The sequence below is a fragment of the Entelurus aequoreus genome, linkage group LG15, assembly GCF_033978785.1.
Source record: "Entelurus aequoreus isolate RoL-2023_Sb linkage group LG15, RoL_Eaeq_v1.1, whole genome shotgun sequence".
NCBI classification, from domain to species: domain Eukaryota; kingdom Metazoa; phylum Chordata; class Actinopteri; order Syngnathiformes; family Syngnathidae; genus Entelurus; species Entelurus aequoreus.
The window spans coordinates 14,491,376-14,504,150 of record NC_084745.1 but is presented as its reverse complement, the minus strand read 5'-3'; the positions used below and the strand labels follow the sequence as shown (position 1 = coordinate 14,504,150).

Genomic DNA, 12,775 nt, shown 5'->3' with positions numbered 1-12,775 from the left:
AGGTGGCGACTTGTCCAGGGTGTACCCCGCCTTCCGCCCGATTGTAGCTGAAATAGGCCCCAGCGCCCCCCGCGACCCCGAAGGGAATAAGCGGTAGAAAATGGATGGATGGATGGACAAGATATTTAACGTACGAACTGGAAAACGTTATTTTTTGCAACTATTGGCTAATTTGGAATTCAATGCCTGCAACATGTTTCAAAAAAAGCTGGCACAAGTGGCAAAAAAGACTGAGAAAGTTGAGGAATGCTAATCAAACACTTATTTGGAACATCCCACAGGTGAACAGGCTAATTGGGAACAGGTGGGTGCCATGATTGGGTATAAAAACAGCTTCTGTGAAATGCTCAGTCATTCACAAACAAGGTTGGGGCGAGGGTCACCACTTTGTGAAGAAATGCCTCATCAAATTGTTTAAGAACAACATTTCTCAACCAGCTATTGCAAGGAATTTAGGGATTTCACCATCTACGGTCTGTAATATCATCAAAAGGTTCAGAGAATCGGGAAAAATCACTGCAAGTAAGCAGCAAGGCTGCAAATCGACATTGAATGCCTGTGACCTTCGAACCCCTTAGGTGGCACTGCATCAAAAACTGACATCAGTGTGTAAAGGATATCACCCCATGGGCTCAGGAACACTTCAGAAAACCACTGTCAGTAACTACAGTTTGTCGCTACATCTGTAAGTACAAGTAAAAACTCTACTAAGCAAAGTGAAAGCCATTTATCAACAACACCCAGAAATGCCGAGCCCGAGCTCATCTAAGATGGACTGATGCAAAGTGTAAAAGTGTTCTGTGGTCTGACGAGTCAACATTTCAAATTATTTTTGGACGTCGTGTCCTCCGAAGAGGAAAAGAACCATCCGGACTGTTATAGGCGCAAAGTTGAAAAACCAGCATCTGTGATGGTATGGGGGTGTATTAGTGCCCAAGACATGGGTAACTTACACATCTGTGAAGGCGCCATTAATGCTGAAAGCTACATACAAGTTTTGGAGCAACATATGTTGCCATCCAAGCAACGTTACCATGGACGCCCCTGCTTATTTCAGCAAGACAATGCCAAGCCACGTGTTACAACAGCGTGGCTTCATAGTAAAAGAGTGCGCGTACTAGACTGGCCTGCCTGGAGTCCAGACCTGTCTCCCATTGAATATGTGTGGCGCATTATGAAGCCTAAAATACCACAATGGAGACCCCCGAACTGTTGAACAACTTAAGCTGTACATCAAGCAAGAATGGGAAATAATTCCCTCTGAAAAGCTTCAAAAATTGGTCTTTTCAGTTCCCAAACGTTTACGGAGTATTGTTAAAAGGAAAGGCCATGTAACACAGTGGTAACAACGCCCCTGCGCCCACTTTTTTTGCAATGTGTTGCTGCCATTAAATTCTAAATCGATGATTATTTGCCCCCAAAAATTAAGCTTCTCAGTTGGAACATTAAATATCTTGTCTTTGCAGTCTATTCAATTGAATATAAGTTGAAAAGGATTTGCAAATCATTGTATTCTGTTTCTATTTACCATTTACACAACGTGCCAACTTCACTGGGTTTGGGTTTTGTAAATAGAAGGATGATAATAATAATAATAATAATAATAATAGTATATGAAAATGTAAGGTTGCCATGTTTGACAGTAAATGTTTTCGCCTCCCAGCGGGCTCTGGTGTAACCAAGGAGAATTACGCGCGGCTGAAAGGTGCACACGCAGATAAAGTGGTAGTCAAATAAAGGAAAATATGACAGCGGCGCCGGCTTACGACATGTTTGTGTTTTACAAGGCCTAAATAACGAGACAGTCATTTAAAGGCTTGTAAAAACAGACGAATTCTTCGACGACTGTGTTGTGTTCGGTGGCTGTTGCAGCAGCAACATAGTTCTCGGACGGTATAGCTCGGTTGGTGAGCGGCCGTGCCAGCAACTTGAGGGTTGCAGGTTCGATCCCCGCTTCCGCCATCCTAGTCACTGCCGTTGTGTCCTTGGGCAAGACACTTTACCCACCTGCTCCCAGTGCCACCCACACTGCTTTAAATGTAACTTAGATATTGGGTTTCACAATGTAAAGCGCTTTGAGTCACTTGAGAAAAAGCGCTATATAAATGTAATTCACTTCACTTCACTTCTCCCACAAGTTGACTCGCTCATAATTACAAGCTCTCAAGCGCGAGTACGGGCAAATGGACCACAGGTGTTCCTCCAGTCCGGTCCAGCTCTCTTCCATGCGGACCGCACTCCCTCTTCATTAATTGGGCCGTCGCTCCCGTTTGCCGGCGTGATGCATTCAGTGTGGAGTCAACATCTGGGAGCGTCGTCGAGCAGCTGGTGGAGGAGCGTCGTTAGGACGACAAAAGACGTGGGCGAGGTTTAAGAGGCACTCCGTTTCCCGTTTGGTGCAATTTGGGAGATACTTTGTCTTACGCAACTGGAAGACTCTTTGAAGGAACATCGGAAGGAAAATGTGTCTGTTTGTGCTGGGTCAGAAACCGCTGCGGCTGTAGGGAACCTCCTGAGGTAGTTTTATTTTCAGGTCTGCATGCGCTTTAAAATTGTTGGTGAGAAACTCATGCATGTTAGCCATTTTTAACTCAGCTATTAATGCTGACTTAGCAGTTTGCTCCTTACCACTATTGCAACATTGACAATATACTTGTTATTAAATCAAAATGTTGTCAAAGTTATATTTGTCTTTCCAAATGATTGTGCGTTCTGTGACCTCCTGTGAGCCAGTGAACATTTTGCATGACTGGTATTTTTTTTTTTTTTTTTCAAAAAATAAGTCTCAGAAGGATATGATTACAGCTTTGTTTACATTTCAGTATTAGCATCCCCGGTGCAATTGTTGTAACGGAGGCCAGACAGTGCAGCTGTGCCAAGTTAACTTCACTCTCAACTCCTTAAGACAGGCGTGTCAAACTGTTTTTTTTTATTGAGGGCCACTTCACAGTAATGGCTGCCTTCATAGGGCCACATTAATTGAAGCGGTCGACTATATTGAATGACACTGCGGGCCACTTTAAATGACGTGACAAACCACTTTCAATGATGTGGCAAACCACGTTGAATGACGTGATTGGCCACTTTAAATGATGTGACGGGCCACTTTAATGATGTGACGGGCCACATTTAATGATGTGGCGAACCTCATCAATGTGTTAAATAGACATGACTTACACTTTCTGGACGCATTTAATGACGCGACAGACCACATTAAATGATGTGGCAAACAACATTGAATTACGTGATGGGCCACTTAAATGACGTGATGGGCCACTTAAATGACGTGACGGGCCACTTCAAATGATGTGACGGGCCACTTTAAATGAAGTGACGGGCCACATTTAATGATGTGACGGACCACATTAAATGATGTGGCGAACCTCATCAATGTGTTAAAAAGACATGACTTATACTTTCTGGCCACATTGAATGACGTGACAGGCCACTTAAATGATGTGGCAAACCACATTGAATGACGTGATGGGCCACTTGAATGATGTGACGGGCCACTTTAAATGATGTGACGGGCCACATTTAATGATGTGACGGACCACGTTAAATGATGTGGCGAACCCCATCAATGTGTTAAAAAGACATGACTTATACTTTCTGGCCACATTTAATGATGTGACAGACCACATTAAATGATGTGGCAAACCACATTGAATTACGTGATGGGCCACTTAAATGATGTGACGAGCCACATTTAATGATGTGACGGACTATGTTAATTGATGTGGCGAACCTCATCAATGTGTTAAATGGACATGACTTACACTTTCTGGCCACATTTAATGACGTGACAGGCCACATTAAATGATGTGGCAAACCACATTGAATGACGTGATGGGCCACTTAAATGATGTGACGGGCCACTTTAAATGATGTGACGGGCTACATTAAATGATGTGGCGAACCTCATCAATGTGTTAAAAAGACATGACTTATACTTTCTGGCCACATTGAATGACGTGACAGGCCACATTAAATGATGTGGCAAACCACATTAAATGATGTGGCAAACCACATTGAATTACGTGATGGGCCACTTAAATGATGTGACGAGCCACATTTAATGATGTGACGGACTATGTTAATTGATGTGGCGAACCTCATCAATGTGTTAAATGGACATGACTTAGACTTTCTGGCCACATTTAATGACGTGACAGACCACATTAAATGATGTGGCAAACCACATTGAATGACGTGATGGGCCACTTTAAATGATGTGACGGGCCACTTTAAATGATGTGACGGGCCACATTTAATGATGTGACGGACCACATTAAATGATGTGGCGAACCTCATCAATGTGTTAAATAGACATGACTTACACTTTCTGGACGCATTTAATGACGCGACAGGCCACATTAAATGATGTGGCAAACAACATTGAATTACGTGATGGGCCTCTTAAATGATGTGACGAGCCACATTTAATGATGTGACGGACTATGTTAATTGATGTGGCGAACCTCATCAATGTGTTAAATGGACATGACTTACACTTTCTGGCCTAATTTAATGACGTGACAGACCACATTAAATGATGTGGCAAACCACATTGAATGACGTGATGGGCCACTTAAATTATGTGATGGGCCACTTTAAATGATGTGAAGGGCCACTTTAAATGATGTGACGGGCCACATTAAATGATGTGGTGAACCTCATCAATGTGTTAAAAAGACATGACTTATACTTTCTGGCCACATTGAATGACGTGACAGGCCACATTAATGATGTGGCAAACCACATTGAATTACGTGATGGGCCACTTAAATGATGTGACGAGCCACATTTAATGATGTGACGGACTATGTTAATTGATGTGGCGAACCTCATCAATGTGTTAAATGGACATGACTTACACTTTCTGGCCACATTTAATGACGTGACAGACCACATTGAATGACGTGATAGGCCACTTAAATGATGTGACGGGCCACTTTAAATGATGTGACGGGCCACCTTTAATGATGTGACGGACCACATTAAATGATGTGGCGAACCTCATCAATGTGTTGAATAGACATGACTTACACTTTCTGGCCACATTTAATGATGTGACAGACCACATTAAATGATGTGGCAAACCACATTGAATGACGTGATGGGCCACTTAAATGATGTGACGGGCCACTTTAAATGATGTGACGGGCCACATTAAATGATGTGGCGAACCTCATCAATGTGTTAAATAGACATGACTTACACTTTCTGGCCACATTTAATGATGTGACAAACCACAATAAATGATGTGGCGAACCACATTGAATGACGTGATGGGCCACATTTAATGATGTGAGGCGCCACATTAAATGATGTGACGGGCCAAATCAAATGATGTGACAAACCACCATAAATGATGTGGTGGTCCACATCAAATGTTATAGCGGACCACGGTGAATGATGTGGCAGATCACATTGAATGACATGACGAACCATGTTAAATGTGGCGGGCCACTTTGAATGACGTGAGGGGCCACATCAAATTATTTGAGGGGCCACATTTTAATGATTTGAGGGGCCACATAAATGACGTGAGGGGCCACATAAATGACGTGAGGCGCCACATTAAATGACGTGAGGCGCCACATTAAATGACGTGACGGGCCACTTTAAATGATGTGGCAAACCACCATAACTGATGTGGTGGTCCACATCAAATGATATAGCGGACCACAGTGAATGATGTGGCAGATCACATTGAATGACATGACGAACCATGTTAAATGAGGTGGCGGGCCACATTGAAAGACGTGATGGGCCACTTTAAATGATATGGCGGAGCACAGTGAATGACGTGTGAGCCCGCATAAAATGATCTGGCAGAACACATTAAATGACATAACAGGCCAAATTAAATGATGTGGTGGTCCACATTAAATGATATAGCGGACCACAGTGAATGTTGTGGCAGATCACATTGAATGACATGACCAACCATGTTAAATGAGGTGGCGGGCCACTTTGAATGACGTGAGGGGCCACTTTAAATTATTTGAGGGGCCACATTTTAATGATTTGAGGGGCCACATAAATGACGTGAGGCGCCACATAAATGACGTGAGGCGCCACATTAAATGACGTGACGGGCCACTTTAAATGATGTGGCAAACCACCATAACTGATGTGGTGGTCCACATCAAATGATATAGCGGACCACAGTGAATGATGTGGCAGATCCCATTGAATGACATGACGAACCATGTTAAATGAGGTGGCGGGCCACATGGAAAGACGTGATGGGCCACTTTAAATGATATGGCGGAGCACAGTGAATGACGTGTGAGCCCGCATAAAATGATCTGGCAGAACACATTAAATGACATAACAGGCCAAATTAAATGATGTGGTGGTCCACATTAAATGATATAGCGGACCACAGTGAATGATGTGGCAGATCACATTGAATGACATGACGAACCATGTTAAATGAGGTGGCGGGTCACATTAAATGACGTGAGGGGCCACTTTAAATGACATGAGGGGCCACATCATAGGGGCCACATTAAATGATGTGAGCGGCCACGTTAAATGATGTGGTGGACAACAACAATATAGGAAAGAAAAGATCCGGCCATGTTTGCAGAAGCCCACTGTTTATGTCTTCTTCACGCCAACAGGTGGCACATTTGGTGGTGGCTACATCTCTTTACAAATGGTGTTCTGCAGCGTGCTACAAAGAGGCGAGTGTAGAAACGATGACTTACTCAAGTAATTAGGAAGAGGAAGCTGGCGCGGCTGCTTTGCTACACACAATCCTGGCGGAGAGAAACAGACTTTTTTCCGGCAGACGTTATATCGGGTGAGGTGAAATATGTGTCCTGGTCGTGTCTCGCCGCCAGCCAGTCGCCTCGGGTGTCAAAGACGAGCTGGACCAATTACAGCTGAGAGGAGCCAGCAGCTGTCTGTGTTCTGCCGACATGTACAACTGTCATGTCGCGCACACGCAGACATTTTGAAGACGAGCGGGACTCACCTCTCACACACCTTTTTGTCGCGGCTGCGGGTCACATGGTATAACGAGCTGTGCCGCCATGTTGACAGCGTGACATACAGGAGACGTATAGTACAACATATGTTCATGTGTCACTGTGCATGGTGTCACAATAAAGTGTTGTGGTCAGCATCCAGCTCTGCATACGCTATAAAATGTATTTCATATTACGCTTTGCTTTACATCAACTCAACTGTATTACTACTGACTGGTTGCTCTTTCTGTCATTACAACATTGGTTCTGTACACTCTATGTACAGTCGTGGTCAAAAGTGTGCATACACTTGTAAAGAACTTGAGTTTCCAATCATTTCTACAACTCTTATTTTTTGTTGTGACAGAGTGATTGGAGCACATACTTATTGGTCACAAAAAACATTCATGAAGTTTGGTTCTTTTATGAATTTATTATGGGTCTACTGAAAATGTGACCAAATCTGCTGGGTCAAAAGTATACATACAGCAATTTGGAGGTAATCCTCCTTTTTCATTGTCCCATTTACTCTCTGTAAAGCACCAATTCTGTTGGCAGCAAAACAGGCCCAGAGCATAATACTACCACCACCACGCTTGACGGTAGGGATGGTGTTCCTGGGATTAAAGGCCTCACCCTTTTCTCCTCCAAACATATTGCTGGGTATTTTATTTTTTTAGTTTATTATGGATCCCCATTAGTCTACACCGCAGTGGAGACTATTCTTCCTGGGGTCAAGGCAAAAAACATCACACAATCACAAAACAAAACATTACAATGCAGTACAACATGATCAATAATAAAATGTTGTAATACAAAAATAGCAACATGACTTACAGCATTAACACTTTCTGGGGAGCAACAAAATGTGTGTGTGTGTGTGTGTGTGTGTGTGTGTGTGTGTGTGTGTGTGTGTGTGTGTGTGTGTGTGTGTGTGTGTGTGTGTGTGTGTGTGTGTGTGTGTGTGTGTGTGTGTGTGTGTGTGTGTGTGTGTGTGTGTGTGTGTGTGTGTGTGTGTGTGTGTGTATTATATATATATATATATATATATATATATATATATATATATATATATACATCCATCCATCCATCCATCCATCCATTTCTACCGCTTGTCACTTTCGGGGTCGCGGAAGTCGCTGGAGCCTATCTCAGCTGCATTCGGGCGGAAGGCAGGGTACACCCTGGACAAGTCGCCACCTCATCGCAGGGCCAACACAGATAGACAGACAACATTCACACTCACATTCACACACTAGGGCCAATATATTTATATGTATATATATATATATATATATATATATATATATATATATATATATATTTTACTTTATTTTTGATTATTATTATTAATGTATTTATTTATTTTTTCTTTATTTAATTGATGTATTTGCAAATAATATTTTGTTTTTCTGCTGTTTCTTTCGTATATATATATATATATATATATATATATATATATATATATATATAATTTTACTTTATTTTTGATTATTATTATTAATGTATTTATTTATTTTTTCTTTATTTAATTGATGTATTTGCAAATATTTTGTTTTTCTGCTGTTTCTTTCGGCAGACAACAGACATGTGATATATGTGAATATGCCGTAATGGATAGGAATGGCTGATGCTGGATGTCAATAAAAATAAAACAAAAAAATAAAATAAATAGCAACAACAACAACAACAAAAAAACTAACTTCGAGTTTACATAATAATGTTCATACCAAAGATAAAAAGAGCAATATAAAAATAGATGTATATTTTTGCAAAAATAAAACAAAGAACCAATGGCCTATAATAGACACATTCGTGTACCAAAGACAAACAATAAGTGATGAAAAAGTACCATCCATCCATTTTCTACTGCTTGTCCCATAATCAATAAAATAGTCAAGAATCATGGTATTGTGGCCAAACAGCTCCATTTTTGTTTCATCTGACCACAGAACTTTCCTCCAGAAGGTCTTATCTTTGTCCATGTGATGTCAGATGAATAGACCCGCTCATCGGTAGTGCACATTACAATCCGGTGCGCCCTATGGTCCGGAAAACACAGTACATTTAAGAATTAGACCAGTTGACTATTGTTTGGATTTCTTTGTGCACAATCTAACGATAACACCGCTCACTTCTGTTTGACGGTCGGAGAGCGTTATTTCTGGTGGCGAAGAATTAATGAATTCACCTTTTTTGGAGAGCACAGCCGTCGCAAACGCTCCGCTGTGTTTTTAAAGCCATTTCAACACCATCGATCTGCTTGTTGCCGTCACACCGCGTGAGGAATTGAAATTGATTTATGAAGGAAGTTATTAAGATCCAGGCTGCGACTTTTTCGCCGTAGTGGATTTAAAATGTAATTATAGTGAACATTTTCATTTCTGCCCGCTTTCCAGGATCACTTTCAGCCATTCTTCTTTCCCAGCCGCTGAGATGGAGGATGAGTCACACAAATTAATTTGGAATTATCTTTGCTGTTGCTCCATCAGGATCCCGGTGTTGCTTAAAAGCTTCTTGTTAAAGGTTATGATGCATCTTTGCAGCCTGGAATAAACGATTTAGGATTTTATTAGACACCTTTTGTAGCGAGCAGGGGGCTTCAGAGGCGCTCACATTGGCAACAACAATTTATTCTTGGTTTTCCTTTATTCTTGGTGTTATAGTACCAAAAATTAAGTGCAATGTTGTTAGTGTTGTGTATTCATTGTGATTATTACAAGTTATTCTAGAAAACCCAAAACCAGTGAAGCTGTTCAACAGTCCGGGGGTCTCCGTTGTGGTATTTTAGGCTTCATAATGCACCACACATTTTCAACGGGAGACAGGTCTGGACTACAGGCAGGCCAGTCTAGTACCAGTCTTTTACTACGAAGCCACGCTGTTGTAACACGTGGCTTGGCATTGTCTTGCTGAAATAAGCAGGGGCGTCCATGATAACGTTGCTTGGCTGCCAACATATCAATCAATCAATCAATGTTTATTTATATAGCCCTAAATCACAAGTGTCTCAAAGGGCTGTACAAGCCACAACGACATCCTCGGTACAGAGCCCACATACGGGCAAGGAAAACTCACCCCAGTGGGACGTCAATGTGAATGACTATGAGAAACCTTGGAGAGGACCGCATATGTGGGTAACTCCCCCCCCTCTAGGGGAGACCGAAAGCAATGGATGTCGAGTGGGTCTGACATAATATTGTGAAAGTCTAACACATCAGCGAAAGTCCAGTCCATAGTGGGGCAAGCAGGAACCATCCCGAGTGGAGACGGGTCAGCAGCGTAGAGATGTCCCCATCTGATGAACAGGCTAGCGGTCCACCCCGGGTTTGGAGCAGAGTAGAAAAGAAAAGAAAAGAAATGGCAGATCAACTGGTCTAAACAGGGAGTCCATTTAAAGGCTAGAGTATACAAATGAGTTTTAAGATGAGACTTAAATGCTTCTACTGAGGTAGCATCTCTAACTTTTACCGGGAGGGCATTCCATAGTATTGGAGCCCGAATAGAAAACGCTCTATAGCCCGCAGACTTTTTTGGGGCTCTGTGAATCACTAATAAGCCGGAGTTCTTTGAACGCAGATTTCTTGCCGGGACATATGGTACAATACAATCGGCAAGATAGGCAGGAGCTTGACCGTGTAGTATTTTATACGTAAGTAGTAAAACCTTAAAGTCGCATCTTAGGTGCACAGGAAGCCAGTGCCAGTGAGCCAGTATAGGCGTAATATGATCAAACTTTCTTGTTTTTGTCAAAAGTCTAGCAGCCGCATTTTGTACCAACTGTAATCTTTTAATGCTAGACATAGGGAGGCCCGAAAATAAAACGTTACAGTAATCGAGACGAGATGTAACGAACGCATGGATAATGATCTCAGCATCGCTTGTGGACAAAATGGGACGAATTTTAGCGATATTACGGAGATGAAAGAAGGCCGTTTTAGTAACACTTTTAATGTGCGACTCAAACGAGAGAGTTGGGTCGAAGATAATACCCAGATTCTTTACCGAGTCGCCTTGTTTAATTGTTTGGTTGTCAAATGTTAAGGTGGTATTTTTAAATAGATGTCGGTGTTGAGCAGGACCGATAATCAGCATTTCCGTTTTCTTAGCGTTGAGTTGCAAAAAGTTAGCGGACATCCATTGTTTAATTTCATTAAGACACGCCTCCAGCTGACTACAATCCGGCGTGTTGGTCAGCTTTAGGGGCATGTAGAGTTGAGTGTCATCAGCATAACAGTGAAAGCTAACACCGTATTTGCGTATGATGTCACCCAGCGGCAGCATGTAAATACTAAAGAGTGCAGGGCCAAGAACCGAACCCTGGGGAACTCCGCACGTTACCTTAACATAGTCCGAGGTCACATTGTTATGGGAGACACACTGCATCCTGTCAGTAAGATAAGAGTTAAACCAAGACAAGGCTAAGTCTGTCATCCCAATACGCGTTTTGATACGCTCTAATAAAATATCATGATCAACAGTATCGAAAGCGGCGCTAAGATCAAGAAGCAGCAACATAGATGAAGCATCAGAATCCATCGTTAGATCATTAGTCATTTTTGCGAGGGCTGTCTCCGTAGAGTGATTTGCCCTGAAACCGGATTGAAAAGGTTCACAGAGATTGTTAGACGCTAAGTGTTCATTTAGCTGCTGTGCTACAATTTTTTCAAGGATTTTCGAGATAAACGGAAGGTGGGACACCGGCCGGTAGTTTACCATGAGGTCAGGATCGAGGTTAGGTCTTTTGAGTAGAGGATGAATAACCGCTTTTTTGAATGCTAGGGGAACAGTACCAGAGGAAAGTGATAAGTTTATAATATTTAACACTGATGGACCTAATAATACAAAAAGCTCCTTGATATGTTGCTCCAAAACCTGTATGTACCTTTCAGCATTAATGGCGCCTTCACAGATGTGTAAGTTACCCATGTCTTGGGCACTAATACACCCCCATACCATCACAGATACTGGCTTTTCAACTTTGCACCTATAACAGTCCATATGGTTCCTTTAGTCTTTGGTCCGGAGGATTTGACGTCCACATTTTCCAAAAACAATTTGAAATGTGGACTCGTCAGACCACAGAACACTTTTCCGCTTTGTATCAGTCCATCTTAGATGAGCTCGGGCCCAGCAAAGCCGGCAGCGTTTCTGGGTGTTGTTGATAAATGGCTTTCGCTTTGCATAGTAGAGTTTTAACACTTACAGATTTAGTTACTGACAGTGGTTTTCTGAAGTGTTTCTGAGCCCATGTGGTGATATCCTTTACACACTGATGTCGCTTGTTGATGCAGTACCGCCTGAGGGATCAGAACCCGTAGATGGTGAAATCCCTAAATTCCTTGCATTAGCTCGTTGTGAAATGTTGTTCTTAAACTGTTCGACAATTTGCTCGCGTATTTGTTGACAAAGTGGTGACCCTCGCCCCATCCTTGTTTGTGAATGGCTGAGCATTTCATGGAATCTACTTTTATACCCAATCATGGCACCCACCTGTTCCCAATTAGCCTTTTCACCTGTGGGATGTTCCAAATAAGTGTTTGATGAGCATTCCTCAACTTTCTCAGTCTTTTTTGCCACTTGTGCCAGCTTTTTTGAAACATGTTGCAGGCATCAAATTCCAAATGAGCTAATATTTGCAAAAAAATACCAAAGTTTACCAGTTTGAATGTTAGGTATCTTGTCTTTGCAGTCTATTCAATTGAATATAAGTTGAAAACTATTTGCAAATCATTGTATTCTGTTTTTATTTACCATTTACACAACGTGCCAACTTCACTGGTTTTGGGGTT

The 12,775-nt window shown here is 42.1% G+C and overlaps 1 protein-coding gene across 1 annotated transcript in view; it reads left to right on the top strand.

Annotated features, from left to right (window-relative positions):
• Positions 1-12,775, top strand: part of LOC133629853 (cadherin-6-like) — a 679,023-nt gene that overhangs the window by 14,361 nt on the left and 651,887 nt on the right. The gene's annotated exons all lie outside the window — the stretch shown is intronic.